We start from the raw sequence: 26,087 nt of genomic DNA, 5'->3' as shown, positions 1-26,087 counted from the left end.
TACTTTATCATCTTTCTCTTAAAGCCCTTCTTTACACAGCTCAGGTCCCCTACTCCCTTGGGACCCTGGCCATTTCTCTCTGCACTGGAACTATTACCTGGAACTGGATAAAGGGCAACAGAGCTGTCAGGTGGCACCCATTCCTGCTCCCAGTGCAGGGTGGCCTGGAAATCTTGTTTCATCAAGGGGTTAAGAATCCTTATGTTCTTGGACAGACCTGCTCCTGACCACAGCTGTTTTTGCTACTGTGTTGTATGTTCTTGGATAGCTCCCAACCTAATGTCTGGATATCTTTGTATGTCCTCAAGCTGTCTTGGCCAGGAAAAATGATGTGATTTTTTTCTTTCCTTTTTGAACATTTTATACATAATTAATCAATTTATTTAGACCCTTGCCTTCCATCTTAGAATGAATACTGTGTATTGGCTCTGAGCTAGAAGAGTGGTAAGGGCTAGGCAATGGGGGTCAATTGACTTGCCCAGGGATATACAGTTAGGAAGTATCTGAGGCCATATTTGAACCCAAGACCTCCTGTCTCTAAGCCTGACTGAGCCACCTTTATGCCCCCTTTATATTTTATTCCCCACTCCCAACTACATGTAAAAACAATTCTTAGTGGTTGTTTTATAAAAAAAAATTGACTTTCAAATTCTCTCCTCTTTATCTTCCCCACTCTTTTTTTCTTTTTTTGTTGAATTGGGTTTGACATATTTTTAGGTCATTGTGGAAGAATTTAGGGGATAGTTGAGGCAATGTTGCTAGTTCTCACTCCTGTGTGACCTTGTATAAAGATGTGTGACATCCTTAAGACTTCAATTTCTTCATTTGTGTGATGAGGGAATTGGACTATGCTTTTAAATGCTAACCACGGATTATCTACCAGTGGATCTCCCTGATAACTACTGTCCTGCTTAGACCTTTAGTTGGTGCCTATGACCAAAACACTCCCCATTTGACTATCTACCTAATTAATACCTTTGTCAGAAATAGATACTACTGGGTTTCCTATCACAACCTTGTGAATTCATTGAATTTTCTTGCTCTTGGGCAAGGCCTTTAATTTCCTGTCTCAAGCTCCCTTGATATGGAATCTAATGTCACTGCCTATGGTACTGACAATTTGCATTATTTCTAGGAAATATGCTTTATAATTATTTGTATTAGTTATTCCAGTTGGAACCCTGATGAGCATTAACATCCTTGTGTAAGAGGTGCCATCTCCTTTCCCAAAGGAATGCACAATTGTACATTTGAGGGTACTTAATTAATATTTGTTGAATGCAATTGTTTATTTTGTAATTAGCTAAATGTCTAGAAAATTAAAGTGTGGAAAAACAGGAATATGAAGGCTAGATACATGAAGTTTGGTAACATACGTGAAGTAGGAAAGATGCTATTTAGATTTTATGGCTTTAAATAATTTTTTAAACCCACATTAAGTTTTTACTGCAATAATTAGGGTACTCAGCTGGGCAATGCACTGTCTCTATGCCCATGGCTCTATACCACAAACGAGAGGCTAATAAACTTCATGTTTTGTTGTATTCTTTTCAATTAGGGTCTAGTTTTAGTTTTTATAACATTTCCAATTTGTAGGTGCCTGTAATATTGATTTTTTTCCCCAAGGGGAAAATACACTTTTAGACAAAAAACATTTAATTATAGGACAAAGAACAGGTTAGAAATATAAGAAGGAACTTCTGAAAAATTTGGTCCTCTTGGTGTATTACTTGATTTATTTCTGGATTTTGTGGTTGAAAACAGGCAGGAAGAAGTGAATCTTTAATTGAATTAACTGCTAAAAAAAAGACTAACCCATAATTAATTTAAATCCAGGCTGGAAACAAGGAAAATTTGTGAGTGGCACTTCTGAGAATAGATTTGCCCTCTCCCCACAAAAAGTTTGAAAGATCCTTGAGAACAGGTCTATGTTATATTTATCATTACACCCCCAGGATATAGCATGTAGTAGGCATTTAATTGTTGTTGAAATGAATCAAGTGTGGATGTGTATTCTTGGGATTCAGATGAACTACTGCATTTCTCAGGCAAGTTATGTGGCACAATGGGTAGAGTGCTAGACCTGGAATCAGGAAGACCTCAATTCAAATGTGCTTTTAGACTCTAATAATTAGCTGTATGATCTTGGGCAAGTAATTTAATATCTAGCTTCTTCAATTTATTTAACTGTAGTATGAAGAAAATAATAGCACCTCCCTTCCAGGGTTGTTGTGAGGATTAAATGAGATAATAATTATAAAGTGCTTAGCATAGTACCTAGCATAGAATAAGAGTTTAAGAAAAACTTGTTTCTTTTTTTCTTCCTCACTCCTCCAACTGTCCTTCCTTCCTTCCTTCCTATGACTCAAGGACATAAAAGCAAAGACTGAATTTGCAAATAGCAAAAGCCAGGGGTGGTGATGTGATATTACTAATCTTGGCAACCATATTTATCACCTTATGCTTAGTACATGCACTGAAGATTTGCAGACTCATGGAATTATAAAGTTGTAAGGGGCTTAAGAAGATCATCTGATTTCTCTATTTGGGCAGCTAGATATTAAATATTTAAGAACATATGATTGCTTTTTTTTCCTCTTCTTGATATTATCTTAGAATATAGAAGCTACCAGATCCTATGTAATACTGACCAGGGCACCATGATATTTGAATTGTTTCTTTCTGGCTATTTGCAGTATTTTCTCCTTGAACTGGGAGCTCTTAAACATGGCTATAACATTTATGGGAGTTGTTATCTGAGAATTTATTGCAAGAGATGATCTGTGGATTCTTTCAATTTCTATTTTAGCATCTTCTTCAAGAATATTAGGGTAGTTTTCTTTGATAGTTTCTTATAATATGATATGTATGGTCTTTTAAACTGTGACTTTCAGGTAGTCCAATAATTCTTAAATTGTCTCTCCTGGATCTATTTTCCAGGTCAATTGTTTTATCAATGAGCTATTTCATATTTTCTTCTATTGTTTCATTCTTTTGGTTTTGCTTTATTGTTTCTTAATGTCTCATGAAGTCATTAGCTTCTATTTGTCCAATTCTAATTTTTAAAGAATGAATTTTTTTCTATGTCCTTTTGATTCTCCTTTTCCATTTGGTCCATCCTACTTTTCATGGAAATCTTGTCCTCATTGGATTTTTTTGCCTTTTTTTCCATTAGGTAAATTTTTAAAAACTCTTTTCTCATTGGATTTTTGTGCCTCTTTTTCTAGTTGACCAATTTTGCTTTTCAGGCTATTATTTTCTTTTTGCATTATTTTTATTCCCCCCCCCCCCATTTTTCTTTCACCTCTCTTATTTGATTTTTTAATTCCTTTTTGAATTCTTCCAGCACCTGAGATAATTTTTCTTTGATGATTTGTATGTGGTTGCTTGGAGCTCACTGTCCCCATCGACTCTGTGCCTTGTTCTTTGTCATCATAGAAATTTTCTAGGTTAGGTGTTTCTTTTGTTTTTTGCTCATTTTCCCTTTTTTTTTTGCCTGTGGACGGGGAGTTCTGAAAGTTGATGATTCTGTCTCTTTTGCTGATGGCTTGCAGGACTCAGCACTGTGAGCTACTTTGCCCCAGTGTGAGGTCTTCCCCACAGCACAGGCTTGAAAAGGCCAAGTGCTATCATTTTTGGGCCTTACTCTGGGTTGGTGCAGGGCTTAGAACTTCAAGGAGTGGGTGTGGTGTGCTCAGTTGTTGGTATAGGCAGGGTCCCAGGATTTTAAAGTTGGTCAATGCCCAGGCTCAGAACCTGGCACATTAAGTGTATATGTGTGTGTGTGTGTGTGTGTGGGGTCGACCAGCACTCTGTGTGTAGTTTTACTTCCTGTTACCCCTTATCCTATGAAAATCAACCTTTTCTGCCCATCTTTTAAGTTGTTTTCCATAGGAGAGCCCCATCTCTCCATTTTGCTATTGGCTTTTGACTCCTGTCATTTTGAGGTGCTTTACAAAGATTGGTTTGGAAGGATTGTCAGAGTGGCTTCAGTTTTTGCTGCTACTAAGCCACCATCTTGGCTCCAACCCTTTTCAAGATTCTTTTAAAATAGAAACTCCTTTGCAGTCTAATTTAGCATTTCATAAGCCTGATAGGCAAGAAGAGCTTTGTGTCTAGCTATAGTTTTGTATGTGTGTCTGAGTTCTTCCTATAATTGAAAACCCTTGTAATCTTTTCTCATCCCCCCCGCCCCATGGACAAGGAACAAGAGATTAGTGTCCTCCTTTATATACATAAAATATTAATACCTTCAGCTATGGCAATGCAGGCAAAATGGTTGGACATCTTCATTGCATTAGGATAATTAGACACTAGGTAAAAAGTAGCATATATTTCTTTATTCTTTTTGGTCTTTGACTTGCTTATGAACCTATGAATATCTCCCAATCTCTATATCTCCTAATCATATATATAGTGGGCTCTGTTGAGTTGCTAGAGATAATGCCTGAATGTTTGAAAACATAACATCTACCTGCCATATAACATACATACACATAAGTATATAACAATTTGCTGGATTTTGTATCAGTTTTAGCTATAGAAATGTAATACTCCTAAAACTTACATTTAGAGAAAATGATTACTCATTCATCTGAAAAAAAAGAAAGATGTAAGAACCATTAACTTCAAAGATCTGGAATGAAGTCAACCCCCTCCCCCCCCATATGAGGCAGAAATGGGTTTTTAAATACTTGTCATCAAAATGGAAATAAGACCACCAATCCATTATCATCATAGTCAGACAGTATTTAAACAACCATGTGTTTTCTAGCTAAATCAATTAGCTACAAGGATTATCAATTAACAAATCATAGTTGGCAGCCAACAGCCTATTTAGAAATATGCTTAGGTGAGTTCTCATGAAAAAGGCCAATTCTACTATATTTGATGCTTTCCAGCTATGCTAAGTTACAGTATTTTCTTATGTCACAAATGACAAATAATTGAAGAAAATATGATTTATTTTCTCACAGTTAGTTTAACTTTTCAAAAGATAAGCACTGAACAATGATCGTAACAACAAATGAAAAGAAAAAATGATTTCCTGTCTCTCCCTTCCCTTATTGCTGAGTTCTTTCTGGGATCTCCATTTTGGGGAAGTTCCAGGATGGGAATCACTAATTTTCTGGCTCTACTTCTGACTCTTTGGAGTTGGATACCAAGCCTCAGTTGCCTTCATACCATGGAACTTCCCTCAGTTCCTACAGTCTTCTCATGCTGAATAATCCTCTATTCTTCTAGACATGGTCTCCTATTGATGAATTCCTCCTTAGTTTTCTATTTTTGGGAGGGGTATAGGTTGCCCATCCTTCACTCTCCTCCTGGATCTGATTCTGTCTTTTCAGACTTTATTACCTTATCCATCCCACTCTTTTTTAGCTTTATTTCATTTGCTATCTTCCCCTACAGAAATATAAGCTCCTTGAAAGCAAGGACTATTTCTTTTTGCTAGAATCTGTATCCTTAGAACTTAGCACAATGCCTGGCTTATATAAGTAAGTGCCTCATAAATGCTTGTTGCTTGCTTTGTGGTTAAGAATATTTCTTTTAAACATGGAAGATTTCCCTTGTCCAAATACCTAGGCATTATATGCCCTTGTCAGATCACACCTGGAGTACCATGTTCAGTTTTGGATGCCATATTTTAGGAAAGATATTGATAAGCTAGGTTACAAATAGAGGAGAGTAAACAGAGTGGGAAAAGGCCTCCTAATCATGTCAGCACCTACAGCTACATAAGACCAGAAAAGAAAATTCTTGCTGCTAAAGTCCTCGGCAAATGGTTCAAAATCAGGGCTAGATAGAGTTTTAGAAAGAGAAATGGTGTTAAAAATACATTAGTATCTGCTTTGCTATTACACCCTAATGATGATTGGGGTCTGATTTTTCCATATAACCTGAAACCTAGTAATGTGTTGTCTTTCCCTATTAGAATGCGAGCTCCTTGGAAAAGGGATGTTTGATCTTTTTCATTATCATCAACCATACAAAAGCAATCCCCTCATCTGGTTTAGTTTCAGCTCTGCCTCCACAAGCCATTTCACTTTGGACATACCAATTCAAATTAGTATATGCATTGTATGTATTTAGGCATGTATCTTGAAATCACTGGGACTCTGATTTGAACAGTGAAGATGGCTCCAAGTGAGGAAGTTTCTAGAGGTAGCGAGGTGGTGCACTGGGTAGCGTGTTGGCCCGGAGTCAGGAAGATGAGTTCAAATCTGGCCCCAGATATTAACCAACTCTGTGACACTGGGCGAGCCACTTAATCTTTGCCTGCCTCAGTTTCCTCATCTGTAAAATGGGGATGATAATAGCACCTACCTCCTATGTTTTCATTAACATAAAGTGAGATAATTGTTAAGTATTTAGTACAGTTCATGGCACAGAATAGGTGTAATGTAAATGTTAACAAAAATATTATTATTAGAAAATTTTCAAAATACTTTTACACATACTATCTCAGTTACATTTTGTGATAATCGTTTGAGATATATGCACAGTCCTATAAGCAATATTCTTCCCATTTTACAGATATGGAAACTGAGGCTAATAACCAGTTAAGTAAATTGTTGATGATCACCCATCTAATATCAGAAGTGGGAATTGAATTCAAGTCTTCCTGATTCTATATCCAGTAATTTATTTACTATATCACACACATATATAAATATTATATATAATAAAAATACATTATATATTTTAGAAATTATTATACTATTGTTATTATTATATACTGTTATTATATATGTATGTCCATATATATCCACACAATATACATATAGATTTATCTGAGCCTCAGTTTTCACATCTGTAAAATGAAAGATGATCTCTCAGGCTCTTTCCAGCTCTGATATTTACTCTCCAAGTCATATATATGGCCTGATAGTATAACCAGACCATGAAGAATCCCAGGTGACTGATTCCACTCTACCTTTCTTTGCCATGCTATGAGCCATCTTCCTTAAAATAGTGATAATGTTTATTTAGGCTCATGGGTTTTTCTTTTTGTTCTTTCAAAAAATTCTGAACTTAGCAAATATGACCATTTCTATATACACAGGAGGACAAAAAAAAAGAGGAAGATTGAATATGAAATTGGGAGTCTATTCTGTATATGTCACATGTCTTTAAAAATATGAAATAAATTTAAAATGTGCCATGGATTTAGAGAAGTCAGATGAAAGATAATGAATCTAATGCACTCTTTTTACAGTTGAGGAAACTGAGACCCAGAGAGGAATGATTTTGCCCAAGGTCTCATGTGTAGAGAATGATGAAGAAAGAATTTGATAGCACCCACCTCCTAGGATTATTCTGAGAATCAAAATAAAATAATGTTTGTAAAATGCTTAGCAGAGTCCTAGCACATAGTGAATACAATAAAAACTTGTTTCTTTCCTTCTTTTCACGTAAAGTCATCTGATTCCAAATTCATCTACTGTGTTTACCTCCTACGGGAAAGTTAAATGAGAAGAGGAAAACACATGAGATTTGTAAATCATAAAGTAAAGGATGCTAGCCATATTGAGAATGGCCACTGGCCTCAAAACTCAGCTCAGTTATTTCCTCACCAAGAGTAGCTGGTATTTTTGATGGTAAGTCAAGCAGCTCTCCAGGTATATAGGTCTTCATGAATCTAGGATGATCTGTTCAAAGTTGGTACATTTAATATGGAGAATGACCTGTATTTGATTAAGATATTTTATCTATTTACTAAGAAAATAGAATTTTAGAGCTTGAAGGGATCTTTGATATATATATATGTTTACATATATGTAATTTAATTATATTGACATGTAATATATATAAATAAAAAATGAAAGAAACCTTAATTTCTGTCTTAGTAACAACTCTAAGACAGAAGGGCAAGGGTTAGGCAAATGGGATTGTGATTTCCTGAGGGTCACCCAGGAAGTATCTGAGGCCTGATTTGAACTCAGGTCTCCCCAACTCCAGGTTTGGTGCTCTATCTATTGTGCCACCAGGCTGCCCCATCTCTGATATTTTAGAGGAAGAAACTGAGGTCTATAGAACTTAAAGTGGAATGCTCAATGTCATATTGCTAAGAAGCTGCAAAGCCAAGGTCAGAATCCAAGTTTCCCATTTCCCTGGCCAATGCTAATTGTATTTAGACAAATTCATTCCCCAGGATTATACTGAATACAAAGGAATCTTAATTATGTGTCATAGCTCGATAGGAATCTCTGTCTAAACTCAATCTGGTCTGCCCTTTTGCAACCTGGCCTGCTGAGAGTAGCTAGCCTATAGATAAGGACTTCTGCCTGTTTTTATATAAAAATTGAATGCAAATACATTTGCCTCTGTATTCTCAGCATCCAACACAGTACCTGGCGGATAGCAGGCACTTAATGAGTGCTCCTTTATTGATTGATAGGGTGAACATTTGATGTTGAAAGCCACAGTTTCTCTGAAAGCTAGTTGCTTTCATGTAAATGACTATTAATGTGATCAAGCCCAGTAACAGGAGAAAAAAGCCAAGTTGAGTCATGAAAAGACAGGATCATTGTAATGTTTGACTTGCTCATGGCAGTCACAAAGTCTTAGCGGGAGAATATCAGTTAGCTAGACTCCTGCCTAACTTGCATTGGCACAGTATATTATCCCTACTTTGGGGGGCACATATATGGGGTGGATTTTCATGCTGGGTTTCTGGCATTTTGAGAATTGATGACAATTACCCCCTCTTCACTGACCTGCACACCTCCAGGTAGTTACTTTGCAACAAATTTTACATACTATTACAATAATAGAACTGGTTTTATGCAGGCAGCACATAGGGGTAGATAGGTGGTACAATGGATAAAGTGCCAGGCTTGGAGCCAAGAAGACTTATCTTGGCTTGAGTTCAAATCTGACCTCAGATATTTACTGGTCATGTGACCAAGAGCAAGTCACTTAATCCTGTTTGCCTCAGTTTCTTCTGTAAAATGAGCTGGAGAAGAAAATAGCAAACTACTCCAACGTCTTTGCCAAGAAAACCCCAAATGGAAAATTTATGTCCCTGAGTGCTTATAGCAACAAAAATAGAGAAAAGGGAAATCAATGAATTGGGTATGCAACTAAAAAAAACTAGAAAAAGAACAAATTTAAAATCCCCAGATAAAGACTAAATTTGAAATCCTAAAAATCAAGGGAGAAATTAATAAAATTGAAAGTAAAAGAACTATTGAACTAATAAATAAGACTACAAGTTGGTTCTATAAAAAAACAAACAAAATAGATAAAGTATTGGTTAACTTGATTAAAAAAAGAAAGAGAATCAAATTACTAGTATCAGAAATGAAAAGGGGGATTTCACCTCTAATGAAGAAGAAATTAAGGCATCATTAGGAGCTATATTACCTAATTACGTGACAATAAATATGACAATCTAAGGGAAATGGATCAATATTTGTAAAAAATATATAAATTGCCTAGATTAACAAAAGGAGAAATAGAATACTTAAATAATCCCATCTCAGAAAAAGAAATTGAACAAGACATCAATGAACTCCCCAGGAAAAAAAATCTGGGGCCAGATAGATTCACAGGTGAATTCTATCAAACATCTAAAGAACAACTAATCCCAATACTATACAAACTATTAAAAAAAAAGAAAACCCCAAATGGGGTCAGGAGGAGTTAGACATGACTGAACACCAATAAAGGCAGAGCATCAGAAGGAACATGAAAGGCTTTCTTTCTCACAAACCATATGGATGATCAGTATGATATGATGGCTCACATTTTAATGGGAGAAATTCATTCCTCTTGCTCTTTAGGGTTGCCATGTCAAAATACACATATTCCTGGTAGGCATTAACACATGAGCAAAACAGTTAATAGAACTAACATTGGATTTATAATCAGAGGATATGGGTTCAAATTCTAGTTTTACCACTTTCTAGCTCTCTGTCACTTTTCTTGGGGTCTCAATTAGTTATACTTGTAAAACAAAAAGGGTTACAATTAGATGGTCTCTAAAATCTCTTTCAGCTATAAATTCTTGGATCAATTTTCCTTTGAGCCAAGAGTACTTTATTATGAATTCACTTATTCAATAACTAGCTTGTAATTAAAATTGAATCCAGCCAATATTTTTCTCTGCTATTACATGAAAAATATTGTTCTGGGATTTGGCAAGAAGAAGATGAATGCAGCACCATCTGCCCTCAAGGAGTTTACAGCTTCATTGGGAGACCAGATAGGGATACAAATACTTGGAATATGAATTATGTGGAAATTGGTGCATATAAGGAGATAAAAACAATGTACTATGAGAAATCTGAGGAAGAGGCAACTTCTGGGTGAGGGGGCTCAGGGAAGGCTGTGCAATGGAAAGAGGCTATTCCTGCTGATTAGGAAGGATGTCAACAAAAAGAGATAAAGGAGAGGGCATTCTAATTGTAGGGGTTACCATAAGCAAAATCTGGAGGTTCTTGAGGAATGCGGAGTCTTGTCTAAAACACAGGATGCATGAAGGGAAGTTGTGAGAAATCAAAGGTGTCATGTTGTAGAGGACTGCCTAGAAGTGTAATAGGGAGCCACAAAGTGATTGGAACTAAGAAATAAATATATTATTGGACAGGTTATGTTTAACTCTTTGTGACTTCATTTGGAGTTTTCTTGGTAAAGATACTGAAGTGGTTTGCCATTTCCTATTTTAGTTCATTTTACATGTGAGAAAACAGAGGCAAACAAGATTAGGTAACTTGCCCAGGGTCACACAGCTTTTAAGTGTCTGAAGCTAGATGGAAATTCAGGTTTTCCTGACTCTAGGTCTGGCACTCATGCTTCATACCACCTGGCTGCCCTTATTAGGTAAATTAATCTGCAGAGATATTCAGTCAGACAGGCAGCCCAGGTTACCAACCATCTCACAGATCTAACTGGTTGCCCCTGCAAAACTTGAAAGCCTTTATATATGGATATCTAAAAAGAAAAAAAAACCCTAACCTTCTAGATACAAAAGTTGGGACAGTATGATTTAGCAGAATGAACTCTTACTGGCTGTGTGTACTTTGACCGGTCACTTCTGTGACTGTTTTTTCATCCTTAAAATGAGGATAATAAAATTTGTCCCATCTGTGCCTATAAGAGGGTTGTTAGGAAGTTAATTAAGACAGTATGATGAAAACACTTTGAAAATTATAAACTGATATTTAGGGAGATTAAGTAATTTGCTTAGGCTCATGAGCCAAGGTCTCTTTACATAAACACTGTCTAGGATCACACAATCACAGAACCATTATCCAAATTCCTCTGTCTATTAATTCCAGTGGAATAGTAGTTTGACTGAAAGGTGTCATTAAAATATTCAGGTAGCTAAGCATATAAAAAATGGCATGTCAAAACCTTAATTAATCAGAATTTTATAAACTAAAATCTTTCATTGACTGGAATTTTTGAGGTAAAAGAAAAAACCAATAAAAGGAATTTACTAAAACTAAAAAAACTAAAACAAAACCCATGACAAAAAGGGAAATCACTGCATATGCACTGCAATCTCCTACACCTTTTTTTCCTCCCTCCTCCTTTCCTCTCTTCCTTTCTTCCTTCTTTTTCTTTCTTTCAGAATTATGACTTTGGGACCCTACAATATCTTAAATTATTAAACAAAGATTAAATCTTACTCAATTGACTCTCTTTTCTGAGTCAGCCACCTGGGACAGCTAGGTGGCACAGTGGATGGAATGCTGGGCCTAGAGTCAGGAAGACTCATCATCCTGAGTTCAAATATGGCCTCAGACACTTACCAGCTATGAGACTCTGGATAAGTCACTTAACCCTGTTTGCCTCAGTAATCTATAATATGAATTGGAGAAGAAAATGTCAAACCACTCCAGTTATCTTCTTCTAAGAAAACCTCAAATGTTGAACATCACTGAACAACAATAACAATTCTGTCAGTAAAATATACTGATGTGTTTTAGATAGTTTTGGCCCAATGCTGGAAATTAAATTCTCATGAGTAAGTGCAATTGAACAGAATCAATATTACCTTTCACTTTAAGCCATTCAAGCATAGTTTTATGATGATTTTTAATTAATGTCACATTATCTTGATTTTCACCTTTTTTTTTAAACCCTAACCTTCCATCTTGGAATCAATACTGTGCATTGGTTCTAAGGCAGAAGAGTGGTAAGGGCTGGGTAATGGGGGTTAAATGACTTGCCCAGGGTCACACAGCTGGGAAGTGTCTGAGGTCAGATTTGAACCTAGGACCTCCCATCTCTAGGCCTGGATCTCAATCCACTGAGCTACCCAGCTGCCTCCTTGATTTTCATCTTCTTAGGTATGCAGCTGATCCATATCAATAGTTCAGATTCTTTTCTAAACCTGTGGTTCTGTGACCTCATTCAGAACCCTCTTGAGAAAAGATTCAAGTCCTACCTCTATAATACCTTCTGACCAACCAGTTGAGAGTGATCTCCATCTTTTCCTAATTCAAATGCAATTTTTTTCACAATGTTAAAAATGGTAAGTGATAAAAGAAGAGTTACCTTCATTTATTCAAGGGCATTCAGATAGCTAGATTGGGGCTATCTATTCAGAGACCCTGAAAGATGATGTTGGAAGAACAACTTTAATGCCAACATTCTCTTAATTCAAGTTCAATTTTTGGAATGAAATGAGGCATTTGTTAGTCACTGAACATCTACAAAAGATTTATTTTGCTCTAAAAAGGCAGGGATATAGGGACACTGATCTTCTCTGGATATGTCTCACCTAGGCTCCATATGGAAAAAATATATGGTTAGTAGGACAGTAGGTTTGGTGATTTGCAAGTTTTTAGGCACTCACTAAAACCGAGAGACCCAGATTTCATGGGGCTCCAATTTTCATGTCTTAGATAACCAAAGAAAGGCAAGCTAATAGGGTGACAACTCTGGGCCTGCCCCATGTTGGCTGTGGCATGGGGATGGGGAGGAAGAAGGAAGAGAGATCAGGGAGATGCTGGGTTCTATCATAGATACATTCAGATTATTTAAGGGGTTTTCTATACCTTAAGTACCATATACATTTGAACTATTGCTGTTTTATTTTTATTCTTTTCATCTCTTTGATGGTGTTAAGAGAAATGATTGCTTTCTTACTTTTTATTCCATTATGTTCTATATTCTACAGACTATTGCATAGATGAACAAAATATCTTCTTTTTGGTGGTCAAGTATAAGCTTTTTCTCTGTAGACTGTTTTAAAGTATTCTTTGTACAATTCATCAAAAATGTTTTTGACCCAAGGATGGAAATGAAACTCTCATGGAAAGTTCAATTATGCAGAATCATTTTTACTTTTCACCTTAAGTCATTTGAGCAAAGTTTTATAATGACTTTCTAAATATTATTTTGTCCTGATCTTAATCTCTTTATATATACAATTTATCCAAATCAATATTATCTTACACTTGAGTACTTTGGTGATTTGATGAGGTTAAGATAGAAATGCCGTTTATCCCATTATGTTCAGTATTCTACAGACTCTTGCACAGATGGACAAAATATTTGCTTTTTGGTGGTGTTCAAATGTAAGCTCATTCTCTGTAGACTTTTTGAAAGTATTCTTGGTACAATGCCAGTAGCAGACTGGACTACAGGAATAATATGTACCACATCTTGTTCTCACATGACTTTCATCTCCTCAGGCAAGAGATACTTGGGAAATTTTCTGTTCCATGTAGCTTGAAAATAATAAAAGATTGGGGATGGCAATACTACTAAAATATTATTCTTAAGTTTTATCAGTCTATGTTATGTTTGGAAGATGGTGGGCAAAAGCTTGTTGCTAGTTTGTGAACCTATGATAAGAGTCAGTTAGTCAATAAGCATTTATTAAGGGACAGCTAGGTAGTCTGTGTTAGGTAGGACCTGGGTTCAAATCTGACCTCAAACACTGCCTATCAGTGTGACCCTGGGCAAGTCACTTAACCTCAATTGGCCAGCTCTTACCACTCTTCTGTCTTGGAACCAATATTTAGTACTAATTCTTAGACAGAAGGTAAGGGTTAAAAAAAAGAGAAGCAGTTATACATAAGTTTTCCTTCCTGTTTCTTTTTCTTGGACTTTGTTAAGAAAACCACTGTATTTAGTTGGAAGCCAACCTCACTGTCTGACTAATGCTAAAACTGCAAATGGCAGTTCTGTTCATTGCAAGTACTTATTAAAATGAATTGAATTGAATTCCTAATTAAGGCAGGCTATAAATACTGTCCTTGCCCTTGGGCGACTCACAATCTAATAGGGAAGACAGGAAGCAAACAAATATGTACAAACAAGCTATCTATAGGACAAGAAAGGAAATAATTAAGAGAGGGGAAGGTACTAGAAATAGGAGGATTTGGGAAAACCTTTCCATAGAAATTTGGTTGTGACATGAAGAAAGGGAGGGAAGCCAGGCTGGTTGTAGTATGGTTTATTGATGAGTTGTCCAGAATATATTGAGATCTATATTTTAAGCCTAATCCTTCTGTAATGATGGCTAATGATCTGGTCTTGAACTGTCATTATAAACTTTTCTTTTTCCACAGGCAAATCCACATGACTCAGCCGCTTGTTTCATATTTATTTGCTTACATACTGTTGGCTGATTTAATGTGAATGTTGCATCTGGAAAGCCTTTGGCCTTGACGCTTGAATCCCAGCTGTTTCATAGATTCCATTAGTAATAAGCTATTTTACAAAGGCATATGCTGATTATGGGCCTTTACTGTAGTTCATGAAGTGATATCTGCTTATCTCTAAAGCATTTCTATAGTTTTTTTGATTTTCTTCTTTTTTTTAAAGATTATATCAATGGCTTTATTCCCTTTTGGCTTGGAAGCATTCATCTTTCCACTGTTATCATAATGTGATGGGCACTACGTGAATGTTGTATGTGTTTTTGTTAGAGGGCTTTTCAAATCTGTTACAGTCCATTAAAAAATTCCTTGTGTATTCATTAGGGCTGTGATGTATAGGTATTCACTGATTTATATGTCTTTTACCATTCAGCTTTTGTTTTCAGGATGCTGAGGTATCTCTAGCCATCATCTTCATCCATTAATGTGGTGTAATCCTAGGATTCAAAAGCCTCAGAACCTTCAGTCCTTATCCTTCCTTGGCATATGTCAAGAGTTTTCTTCTTAAGGATCCCAAAAGAAATTCTGATCTTTTTGGGAGAAAGATTACACAAAAAATCAATGGGTTATTTGTTTTATTTTGTGGATCCATATAATTTGATATCACATATATATATGTTTATATATATATCAAGTGTTTACTAGAATGTCTTAGTTCAGCTCCATTAATTTTTAGTTTTACTTAAGAAGAAATACTGAGTTTAGGGGCCAGGCAGAACCTTAATGGGTTTAAACTATCATCACAAAAAATTCATATTTATAGGAATTGTTCTTGATGTTATTGTGTTGTCATATTTTATTTATTTAATTATTAATTTTTAAATTAAAAAAATTAACTCAAATAGCAGAGCACATAAATTCTTCAATATTCACATGGGATATATCTCTCCGTAAGGCTACTATACCACTAGCATAGGACATCCATCACAGAACACCCTTGTTGTCAGATTTTAAAGAGAGAATAGTTTCCTATGTGAACAACAACTACTATAGTTTTTTTTTTACTGTACTTGGGTTTATTTTATATATTTTCAAAATATGAAGAATATGAATCTATTATATGATTTCACTTCAATTATAAAACTCATTATTAGATACTTGTTTAAATGTTTGACTATGATAAATTCTCCTCTATAATCTTTAACTAGCATAGTTTTATAAGTTCCCATTTACATAATACTTATATTTATGGTGGGTTGTATGGGGTGCTCAGGGAGGGGTAGTATCTCTGGTATGGAGGGCTTGTCGTGCCCTCCTAGGGCAGCTCTCCAGCCTCTGACCCCCACCTGACACCCAGCTCTCACTTGTGGCTCCCAGTAGCTGCTAGCATGTGGCAGTGGCCACATCCCAGGCAACAGCTTCGACAGGCCAGCTAAACCTCGTGAGGGTAGCCATCGGGTCGTCGACCCCTGGTGAACCAGGGCTTTGCTCACCCAGCATGTGAAGACTGCTTTGGCGGAACAGGCGGAAGAAACCAACAAGAAGGTTCAATGGCCGAGATGGTGATGCAGCAAAGCACCGTGGAGTGCTCAGGGCGTGTTGGAGCACAAAGGACAACACAGTCACCCAATGCAGCTGAGGAAGTCTCCAGGTGTAACGACTTTTCGTGCCACTGGACCCAGGCTTCCAATGCCGAGAGAGTGGGACTGTCTCTGTGCTTCAACTTTTCTACTTAAATCTCCTTCACGCACAAGTGTTTTTGTGCATACTCATCTACATCACAGATGAAAGTGCACAAAGACAATCGTCATCCTCGGTTACCGAGAGACTACTATACTATATTTATGGTACTTTATTTTTGAGGTGGGTATATCATCATCCCCATTTTAAAGATGAAAGTACTAAGTAAGGTTCAGAGAGGTTAAGTGACTTGCCCATATTCATCATGTAGTTGACAGATTTGATATTTGAACCAAGGTCTTCTTATGTAAACAGTGCCCAGGATCACACAAGCAGAGACTCATTATCTCAATTTCTCCTACTTTGTTAAGGCCATTGGAAGTAGGTTGACTAGAAGGTGTCATAAAATATTTGGGCAGCTAAGCATTCTAGTTACTTAACAGCAGGAATTGGCTCTTTTGTTTGTTCTTTTCAGTGTGTGGGACCTTGATCATTATGGACATGTTTTTATTATTATTGCAAAATTCCCTTTCTGCTGGGATTTATTTCTAATAATCATGGTGATGCTTTAGCTTTTTGCTAATGAGGTACTGTGTTCCATTTCACCAAGTGCCTTCATACAAATAGCCAAGTACACAGTGGACCAAATTCTACTCCTGACTCAAGTCCAAGTTCAATAATTGTGACTATTTTATACTTACTAATCTAACCCCTGGCTTGTGCTAGAAATTGTTCAGACATTATAAAAGATAATCCCCACACAGTTTAAATTGTGCATAATTATCAGTGTGCTAAATTTAAGCCAATGCCTCTTTATCTGTGATTCAATATTTAATTAATTTCAAAGGCTAAAAGGAAACTAATGTATAGTTGCTACAGAAATATGTATTTATGTAGGCTGTTTTGATGCTCCTTTATAAGCCAATACTGTTATAAATGAATTATCAATGAAAGCAAAATCAACTTAATGAACATCCTGACCTCAATCAAGTAACAATAAGGAAGCTGTACTTCAAAGACACAGAATCCATCCACCAAGTGAAATTTTTTTACACTGACTTAATGTAGTAATAAGCACAAATTACAATCTTCCTTAAAATGGTTTAATTAAAAATCCATAGATGGTTCCCATTTGAATAACTATTACCTTAGGCAAGTAATTCAACTCCCTTCAGCTTCAGTTCCTTATCTGTAAAATAAGAAGGTTGGACTAGATGGCCTCTGGGGATCCTTTTTGCCCTAGATCTATGAACCTATAGACTTTTGGACAGCAAAAGGGTGGACTTGCGAAAGGGAGTTGTATGAGTTTGTCTTCTTGGTGGTGGAGAAACTGAACTCATCTTTTTCTTTAAAATAATTTGCTAATCACACAGTAATTTATTTTGGCACACATAAGCACCAAACCACATATTTTAATAAGTTGCATCATGGCCTTGCCAGAGAGGTTGGGCCACCAACATTTTATTTTTCTTATTAAGAACAACGTCACAGTCATATTCTTTTCTTGAATGCATTTTGAAAATACAATCCTATGTCAGCACCATGGACAGGTCTTCATTTCATATCATATAGTCATTCAGGTCCTAAGCAACTTTGTAGTAGTACTATGTAAGACTTGGGGGTGTGCCCCTCTGAACCTTACTGGGCTTCACATGTGAATCCACAGTTTCTACCTTAGTGTCTCTGGCCTTTAGCAAACCCTAGCTTTCCAATTAAAGGTCAAGAACATTATTAAATGTGCTTTAAATTGGGGCCTAGAAAAATAATAGAAAAAAGGTAAATGAACTGTCTTGAATATGCTTAAGTAGGATTGTGTCTTATGCTTTATGACATCCCACTGTTAATAGAAATGGAGGATTTGACATTTATTAGCTAAAACTGAGATGAAAACACACTAACCTTTCAGGAGGCCTTATTCTACATTACTTAACAAGTCAGGTACAATAAATAGGCATATTCATAATTTAGGTTGTATTTCTCACCTCAAAAAATAAACCTGAATATAGCAATAAACTAGGCTGAAGTCTTATTTTTTGAACTTTCCCCCAGTAAGTATGTTTTCATCCCTTTTTCTTCACATATTAGGCTACTACCCTGGTTTAAGCCCTTATTACCTTTTGCCTAGATTATTGCAAAAGCCTCCTAATTGGTTTTTCTGCTTATAGGCTCTTCCATCTCTCTTCTATCCTTTGCAAGCCATCAAAATAATTTAAAAACATAGCTGTATCAATGCCATCCCTCTGTTCAAGAATCTTCTGTAATGCCCATTGTCTCTGGAATAAAATACAGGCTTCTCTGTTAGATAATTTAAGCCTTTCACAATTTGGTTATTTCTTCCTTTTCAGACATTTCACCCTACTCATCATCATGGAATCAACATTCCTGCCATTTAGGTCTATTTTCTGTTTCCTTATACAATATTTAATTTCTTGACTCTGTGTTCCTTTCATTAAGTTATCCCCTATAACTAGAATGGACTTTCTCTCAGTTGTACCTCTTAGAACCCCTATTGTTCAGTTGTTTTTCAGGCATATCTGATCCTTTGTGACCCTATTTGGTGTTTTCTTGGCAAGTATATTAGAATGGTTTGTCATTTCCTTCTCTAGATTATTTTATAGGTAAGGAAACTGAGGCAAACAGGGTTAAGTGACTTGCCTAGGGTCACATAGTTAGGAAGTATCTGAGGCCAGATTTGAACTAAAAAAGATGAATCTTCCTGGATCTGGGTCCAATACTCTATGCACAGTGCCACCTACTTCCCTAGACCCTTTAGCTTCCTTCAAGGCTCAACAGAGGTGCCATTTTCTATAGATTTTCCAATCTTCCCTCTAGTTAATTCTATCTCTGTCTCTGTCACTGCCTCGCTGTCTTTCTATCTCTCATCCTCCCTGCCTTTGTCTCTGTCTTTCTCTGTCTCTTGAAATTAGTTTGTATTTATTTAGTACGTGGAATAGTCACCCTCCTGATGAAGAAATATCATTCCTGAATGAATGAATGAAACTTCATAGAGTGAATTCTCTTAAGTCAAGAATATAATTACCAAGAATTCCAATGGGACAAACCAATATCTATTTGACACCAATTCATATTCAATGTTTATGTAATTGAACTTCATTGAAAAAAAGCCAAGCAAAACAAAAAAGAAATAAATGAGCACACAGCAAATGATACCACATCCTGTAGAATGAGATCAGTTACTTTACCATTTTCTTCTTTTTAAATGGCATAATACCTGAAAATATCACTTCTATTGCATAAATTATAGCAAACCATGGTAATTCTCTGAGATAATACAATAGGAGCCAGTCATACAATTACAAAGATAACCACATGGTGGCTCTCAGTCTGTGGACTTAGTTGCTTAAGAGGTGAAATAGAAATTGGTCCTTGGCAATTTGAAGAAATGCCTCATAAGCCAAAGTGGATATATTAAATGAAACTTTTTGTAAAGTTAAATATTTAATCGCCAAATGGGTATATCTCACTTAAAGGCTATAGTTTGTATTTGAAAGGCAACATGTGGATGGAGGCATAGGAGACAGAGAACTGGTCTCTAGGACAGAAAGAACTGGTTTCAAAGTCTATACTAGCTTTGTGAACCTGTGTAAGTCACTTAAATTTTCAGGGACTTAGGTAACTCTTGCAACCTACAAGCTGTGGAACAGTTGCTGGTCTGAATTGCTGTTTCGAGTTTGAAAAGTTACATCTTATAAAAAAAAGTTTGGATTTTATTATCTAATTCCCTCATTATCCAGATGTGGAAACTAAGTCTTATTTAAGTGGAATAAACTTTTTATTTATTTATTTGTGTCATTTATGTGTGTATATGCTTTATTTTTCAGTAGAATTGTAAGTTCTTTGAAGGTAGGAATCATTAAATTTTTTGCTTTTATCCTCACAGTCCAATATAGCATTTTAAATATAGAAGGCACATAAATGTTAATTGAATTAAAGAATATTCTGTCCACAGTGGGTGATAGTGGAGGGTCATAAATTTATATCTCTGAGACCCCAGAAAACATCTAATTCAATCTCCTCACTTTATAGATGAGAAAACTGAGGCCTAAGGAAGTCAAGTGACTTGCATAAAGTCATATATATGACAGGTATCAGAAGTAGATTTGAATTCTGCCCTTCTACTATTAGAGTTAACAAAATGTTTATTGAGCACTGACTATATATAGCACTATTCTGGGTACCTAAAAGTTAATGTACCTTCGTTAAATACCACAAAATGATCTGAATATTGTGGAGAAATTATTTGAAAACTAAATAGACCACTCAAATAATGAGAGTTCTAAAGTATAAAACCTCATTAATTCAGATTTTGTGATAATTGAAGCTGGGCTAGTTGAAATATCTTTTATTATACTATAAAATTAATAGTGCATGCCTGATTAAAAGGGGACATACTTAAGATACTTAAGAGGAAAAAAGTATTTTCATGGTCTAACATTGATTGTTTGAATGAAAATCAGAATAATAGAATTCTAGAAATAGGAGAGCTATTAGAAATCAACTAATCCCAGATTCCTCAGCCAGTAGATTTTGAAGCCTTATCTAGTATATCTCAAAGTCTATTAAAGATGTAATACCACCATTTCACAATTTTCTGGGAGCAAAGAGGGCACAATCAAAAGGAGGAGGCTTCAAGAAATAATAAAAAAATCTCTGGAATCAAAAAGCTTGGGATGAAATCTTTCCTCAGATGCTAATTATTCTTGTGATCTTAGATAAGTAACTTAACCTCCCTTGGCCTTGATTTTGTTAGTAAAATAAAGGGATTTAACTTGATGACCTCTGAGGCCCCTTTCAACTCTAATGGTGTTCTTTCTTCTCCTTGGACTTTATTGTTAGCATTGGCTAACACACTTATTGTCTTTATTGTTAGCCCCTTGCTGAAACTCCTTGGATCATGATCTCAAAGTTTTCAGGTATGAGATACTCTGTCTAACTGTCTAAGAATGAAAGCAGCAATGTGAAGTGGTGGGTCCAGATTTTAAGCCCCGAAGGCAGTATCTTATGAGATCCCCTTTATAATGAGAACATGCTGATATTTGCTTGATAGATCCTCTTAAGAGACACTAAGCAAGAATTCAGAAGCCCCCTGGACTGGCCAAGCAGGGGGGCTTCATCTAATTTAGGTTGAAAAGCTGCAAAACTCCTTGGGAGTTGCAATGGAGCAATTACTGATTTAGACCTCTCTATTGGCTGCCCTGGAGAGCTGTGTTCTCTTAGGCCTGTATCTTTATCCCCAGAAACTACCTTGGAAATTTTGTTGACATCCTCATGTGCTCAGAACAAGAATGATACCAGTCTTTTCTTATGGTGCTATCTTGTTTCCTAGGGAGGGATATTTGACTGTGTTACAGATCTGCCTTTAATTCTTACTATGTATTACTTGGGGGCAACTGAGTGGTTCAGGGGATGGAGAGCTAGGCCTGGAGACAGGAGGTCCTGGCTTCAAATCTGGTCTCACATACTTTTTAGATGTATGACCCTGGACAAGTCACTTAGCCCTCATTGCCTAGCTTTTACCACTTTATTGCCTATTGATTCCAAGATGGAAGGTAAAGGTTTGAAAAATATATTGTATTGAAATGCAGAAGAAAAACACATGATTAATCACATGGTTTGATACAGATATGATTAGGGTTTTGATGTTAAAAGATCACTCTTCTGCAAATATGAATAACATGGAAATAGGCTTTGAACAATGATATATGTAGAATCCAGTGGAACTGCTTGTCAGCTCTGGGAGAGGGGAAGGAAAGGGGGGATCATGAATCATGTAACCATGGAAAATATTCTAAAGAAAAAAAAGAAAAATATACTGTATTACTCATACCTTGCAACTTTAGTTATCATGACAGACTGGTCTAAGTACAAATTACATCAAGGAAATGAACAGGCCCTCTTCAAAATAAGTAGACTCAGATCTAGAACAACTTTATGATTTGACAGAAGAAGATACCAAGATCTAAAGAGGTTAGGTCACTTCACTAATTGCTTGAGTTTTGTTTGTGTATGACTGGTTTCATTTATTTACCCAGGATATAAGGACCAAGTTAGAACAACCTTCCTGGTTTCTGAAAGCTCTGAATGGATAGACAGTTATGTGTAACCTCTATTTAGGGTTGAAATCTTGGGGGCCCTAACCTTTTTCATTTTATTTTATTTTTCAATTAACTATCACTTAGTTGTTTTTTTTCCATTCCTCTACTAATTTGAAAGAAAGAATAAACAGTACCCTAGTAATAAATACACAAACAAAACAAATCCCTACATTGTTCATATTAAAAAATAATGTCTCATTTTGCATTTTGAACTAATTAACCTCTTTGTTTTTTAAAACCTTTACCTTCTGAGCAAAAGAGTGGTAATGGCTAATGTGGGTTAAGTGACTTGCCCAGAGTCACAAAGCTAGGAAGTGTCTGAGGCCAGATTTGAACCTAGGACCTCCTGTCTCTAGGCCTGGCTCTCAATCCACTAAGTCACCCAGCTGCCCTACTAATTAACCTCATTGTAAAGAGATGAGTAGCACAGATTATCAACAGTCTTTTAGAATCATATTAGGTTATTGTATTGGTAAAAGATCTTGTGTCTTTCAAAATTGTTTGCCTTTACATGTTATATGAATTGCTCTTCTGATTCTACTTACTTCAGTCTTCATTAGTTCATACAAATTTCCCAGATTTCTCTATTTGGTCTCATTCTTCTTCCTCTATATGTTTTGCTGGGTGCTCTCCTGTAAGCTGATTATTCTTAGGTCAACTTCTCTAGTCTTAAGCCCTCTCCCAACCTCCAGTTGCATATTCCCAAAAGCCTAGTAGACATATTGAACTGAATATCCCTCAGACATGTTAAATAAAACATATCCAAAATTGAATTCATTATCATTCTTAAACTCTCCTTTCTCCTCAACTTCCTTATTATTATGGAAGGTTCCACCCATCATTCAGTTGCCTTGGATAGAAACTTGGGTGTCATTCTTGACTCCTTGCTTTCCATATTTAATTAGTTATCAAGCTCTGTTATTTATTTAATTTTTAAACCCTTACCTTCCGTCTTAGAATCAATCCTGTGTATTGGTTCAAGGCAGAAGAGTGGTAAGGGCTAGGCAATGAGGGCTAAGTTTGTCCAAGGTCCCTCACCTAGGAAGTGTCTAAGGCAAGATTTGCACCCAGGACCTCCTGTCTCTAGGCCTGTCCCAATCTCTGAGCCCCAGGTCCTGTCATTTTAAAATTTATAACATCTCTCCTTGATATATGTCACTGCCATTTCCCTAGAAGAGGCTCTTGACACTTCATGCCTAGATTATTGCAATAGCTTGTGAGATATTCTCCCAGCCACAAATATCTCCCTATACCACTCAGTTACCAAATTGATTTCCATAAAGAACAGGTCTCACTCTGTTACTCCTCCTATCCAATAGATTTGAATAGCTCACTATAACCTCCAGGAACAAATATAAAATCTTGCTTCAAGTTTCTCTGTTCCAATCCATATTCCACTCAGCTGTCAAACCAATCTTCTTCAATATAAGTCTCACCATGTCACCTCTTCTATTCAATAAATTCCTTTGGCTTCTCATGGCCTCCAAGATCAAATAGGAAATTTTCTAGTGGGCATTCAGAATTCACACAATCTGCTTCCTTCTGACCTTTCCAATCTTTTCCCTTACACTCATCCTCATACTCTATGATCCCCTGAGCTGGTCTGATTGTCATTCCTCATACACGACCCTCTAACTCTCCATTCTGTACATTTTTACTGTCCTCCATGCCTGAAATGGTCTTCATTTCCTCGATTAGCTTCTCTGGCTTCTTTTAATTTTCAGTTAAAATTGCAATTTCTACAAGAAACCCTTTATAACCTCCCTTAATTCTAGTGCCTTTCCTCTGATATTACCTTCAAATTATTCTGTACATATCTTGTTTATATATATTTGCATACTGTCTCCCTCATCAGATTTTGAGCTCTTTTCTGTGAATTGATATAACCATTCATGAGAGCAATTTGGAACCATTCCAAAAGGACCATAAAATTCTGCACATTCTTTGACTCAGCAAGACCACTACTACTATCTGTATCCCAAAGAGATCAAAGATAGGGAAAAAGGACCTACTTGTATAAAATTTTTTAGAGCAGCTCTTTTTGTGGTAGCAAAGACATAGGGGCTGATAGGATGTGCATCAATTGGGGAATGGCTCAATAAGATGTGGTAAATGAATATAATGGAATACTATCGTGCCATAAGAAATGATAATCAAGATGATCACAAAAAACCCTGGAAAGTGATACAGAGTAAAGTGAAAAGAATCAGGAGAATGATGTATACGGCAACTGCAATACAATACAATGATTAATTGTGAATGAATTAATTATTATCAGCAATGCAAAGATCCAGGTAAATTCCAAGGGACTCAAGACAGAAAAGGCTTATCCACTGCCATCGAAGGAACTGACAGAGTCTGACCAGCTGTTGAATCATGCCATTCTTCACTTTATTTCCTCCATGATTTTTCTCTCTCTGTGTAAGCAACATGTGTCTTGTTTCACAACATGACAAACAGGAAAATATGTATTGTATGATATCACATGTGCCACCTGTATCATATTATCTGCTATCTTGGGGAAGGTGGGTGGGAGGAATGGATTGCAAAATGTCAGAAAATGATTATTGAAGATTGTATTGATTGTAATCTTGGAAAAAATAATAATAAAAAAAGATTTTTGAGCTCCTTGGGAGTGGGCACTCTTTTTTGCCTTGCTCTGCATCCTAGTTACTAAGCATAGTGCCTGGTACATAGTAAGTGCTTAATAAATGCCTTTTGATTTTCAGCTTCTAAGCTACAATGAGCAAGGAGAGAATTCACTGTGTAGAGGAATGTTAGACTGAATCATTTTGCTGTTAGAAAGATATATGTAAAACAGAAAATTTAGGATATATATTGAGAATATATAGAAGACTTAGAAATGTATACATAAAGCAGAAAATTTAGGATATATGTTGAGAATATTTAGGAATGTATACACAGAACAGAAAATTTAGGATATATATTCAGAATATTTAGGAATGTATACATACAGCATATGGAAGATGGAGCAATTACTGCCAGGCACCCATCCAGAAGCCACCAGATCGTTGCAGAATAGTGTTCATTAGAGTTTCTTTTTGGCAAATAATGTTGCTTTGTGGATATAATCAAAGGGTGCAGTTTGACATATGGACAAAGAAATTGGGATTGAAAGAGATAGAGGAGACCCAGACTAGCAAAGTCTGACAATGATTAGGTGGCCTTTGATCCATATAAGAACTTCCATCCTCAATTCCATAACCCTCCAAGAGGCCCCCTCTGCCACTCGAGAATCCCTGGAATACTTCAAATGCAGCTCAAGCACCACATTTGACATGGGGCTCTATCTGATCCACCTGACTGCAAATACTTCTTCCTACAATTTTTTTTGTTCTTCAGTCATTTTCAGTCATGTCTGATTATTTATGGGGGGTTTTCTTGGCAAAGACATTAGAGTATTTTTCAATTTCCTACTCTAGTTTATTTGACAGATGAGGCAACTGAGGCAAATGGGGTTAAGTGATTTGTCCAGGATCACCCAACTCATAAGTGTCTGAGACTGAATTTGAATTCAGGTCTTCCTGATTCCAGGCCTGGTATTCTATCCATTGTACCACCTTGATGTTCTAATTACCTTGTAGTTGTTTTATATATAGGTATTTTGTATATTTTTATGTAATAGGTTGTAGTCCTGGGAGTATGAGAGTGAGATGGGCCTGCTTCTGGAAATGAGGAACCCAGGGCTTCTACTTCAAGCCATGGG

General features: G+C 36.3%; 1 protein-coding gene and 1 long non-coding RNA gene across 10 annotated transcripts in view; one reads left to right on the top strand and one right to left on the bottom strand.

The window, feature by feature from the left end:
- DLGAP1 (DLG associated protein 1) overlaps positions 1–26,087 on the bottom strand; it is a 1,166,486-nt gene that overhangs the window by 262,205 nt on the left and 878,194 nt on the right. The window lies entirely within an intron of this gene.
- The window catches only part of LOC103092891 (uncharacterized), a 60,438-nt gene that overhangs the window by 18,261 nt on the left and 16,090 nt on the right, over positions 1–26,087 (top strand). The gene's annotated exons all lie outside the window — the stretch shown is intronic.

This window comes from Monodelphis domestica, chromosome 3, assembly GCF_027887165.1.
Source record: "Monodelphis domestica isolate mMonDom1 chromosome 3, mMonDom1.pri, whole genome shotgun sequence".
Taxonomy (NCBI): Eukaryota; Metazoa; Chordata; class Mammalia; order Didelphimorphia; family Didelphidae; genus Monodelphis; species Monodelphis domestica.
Note: the sequence above shows the minus strand (reverse complement) of the source record. Positions and strands in the feature narration are given on the sequence as shown.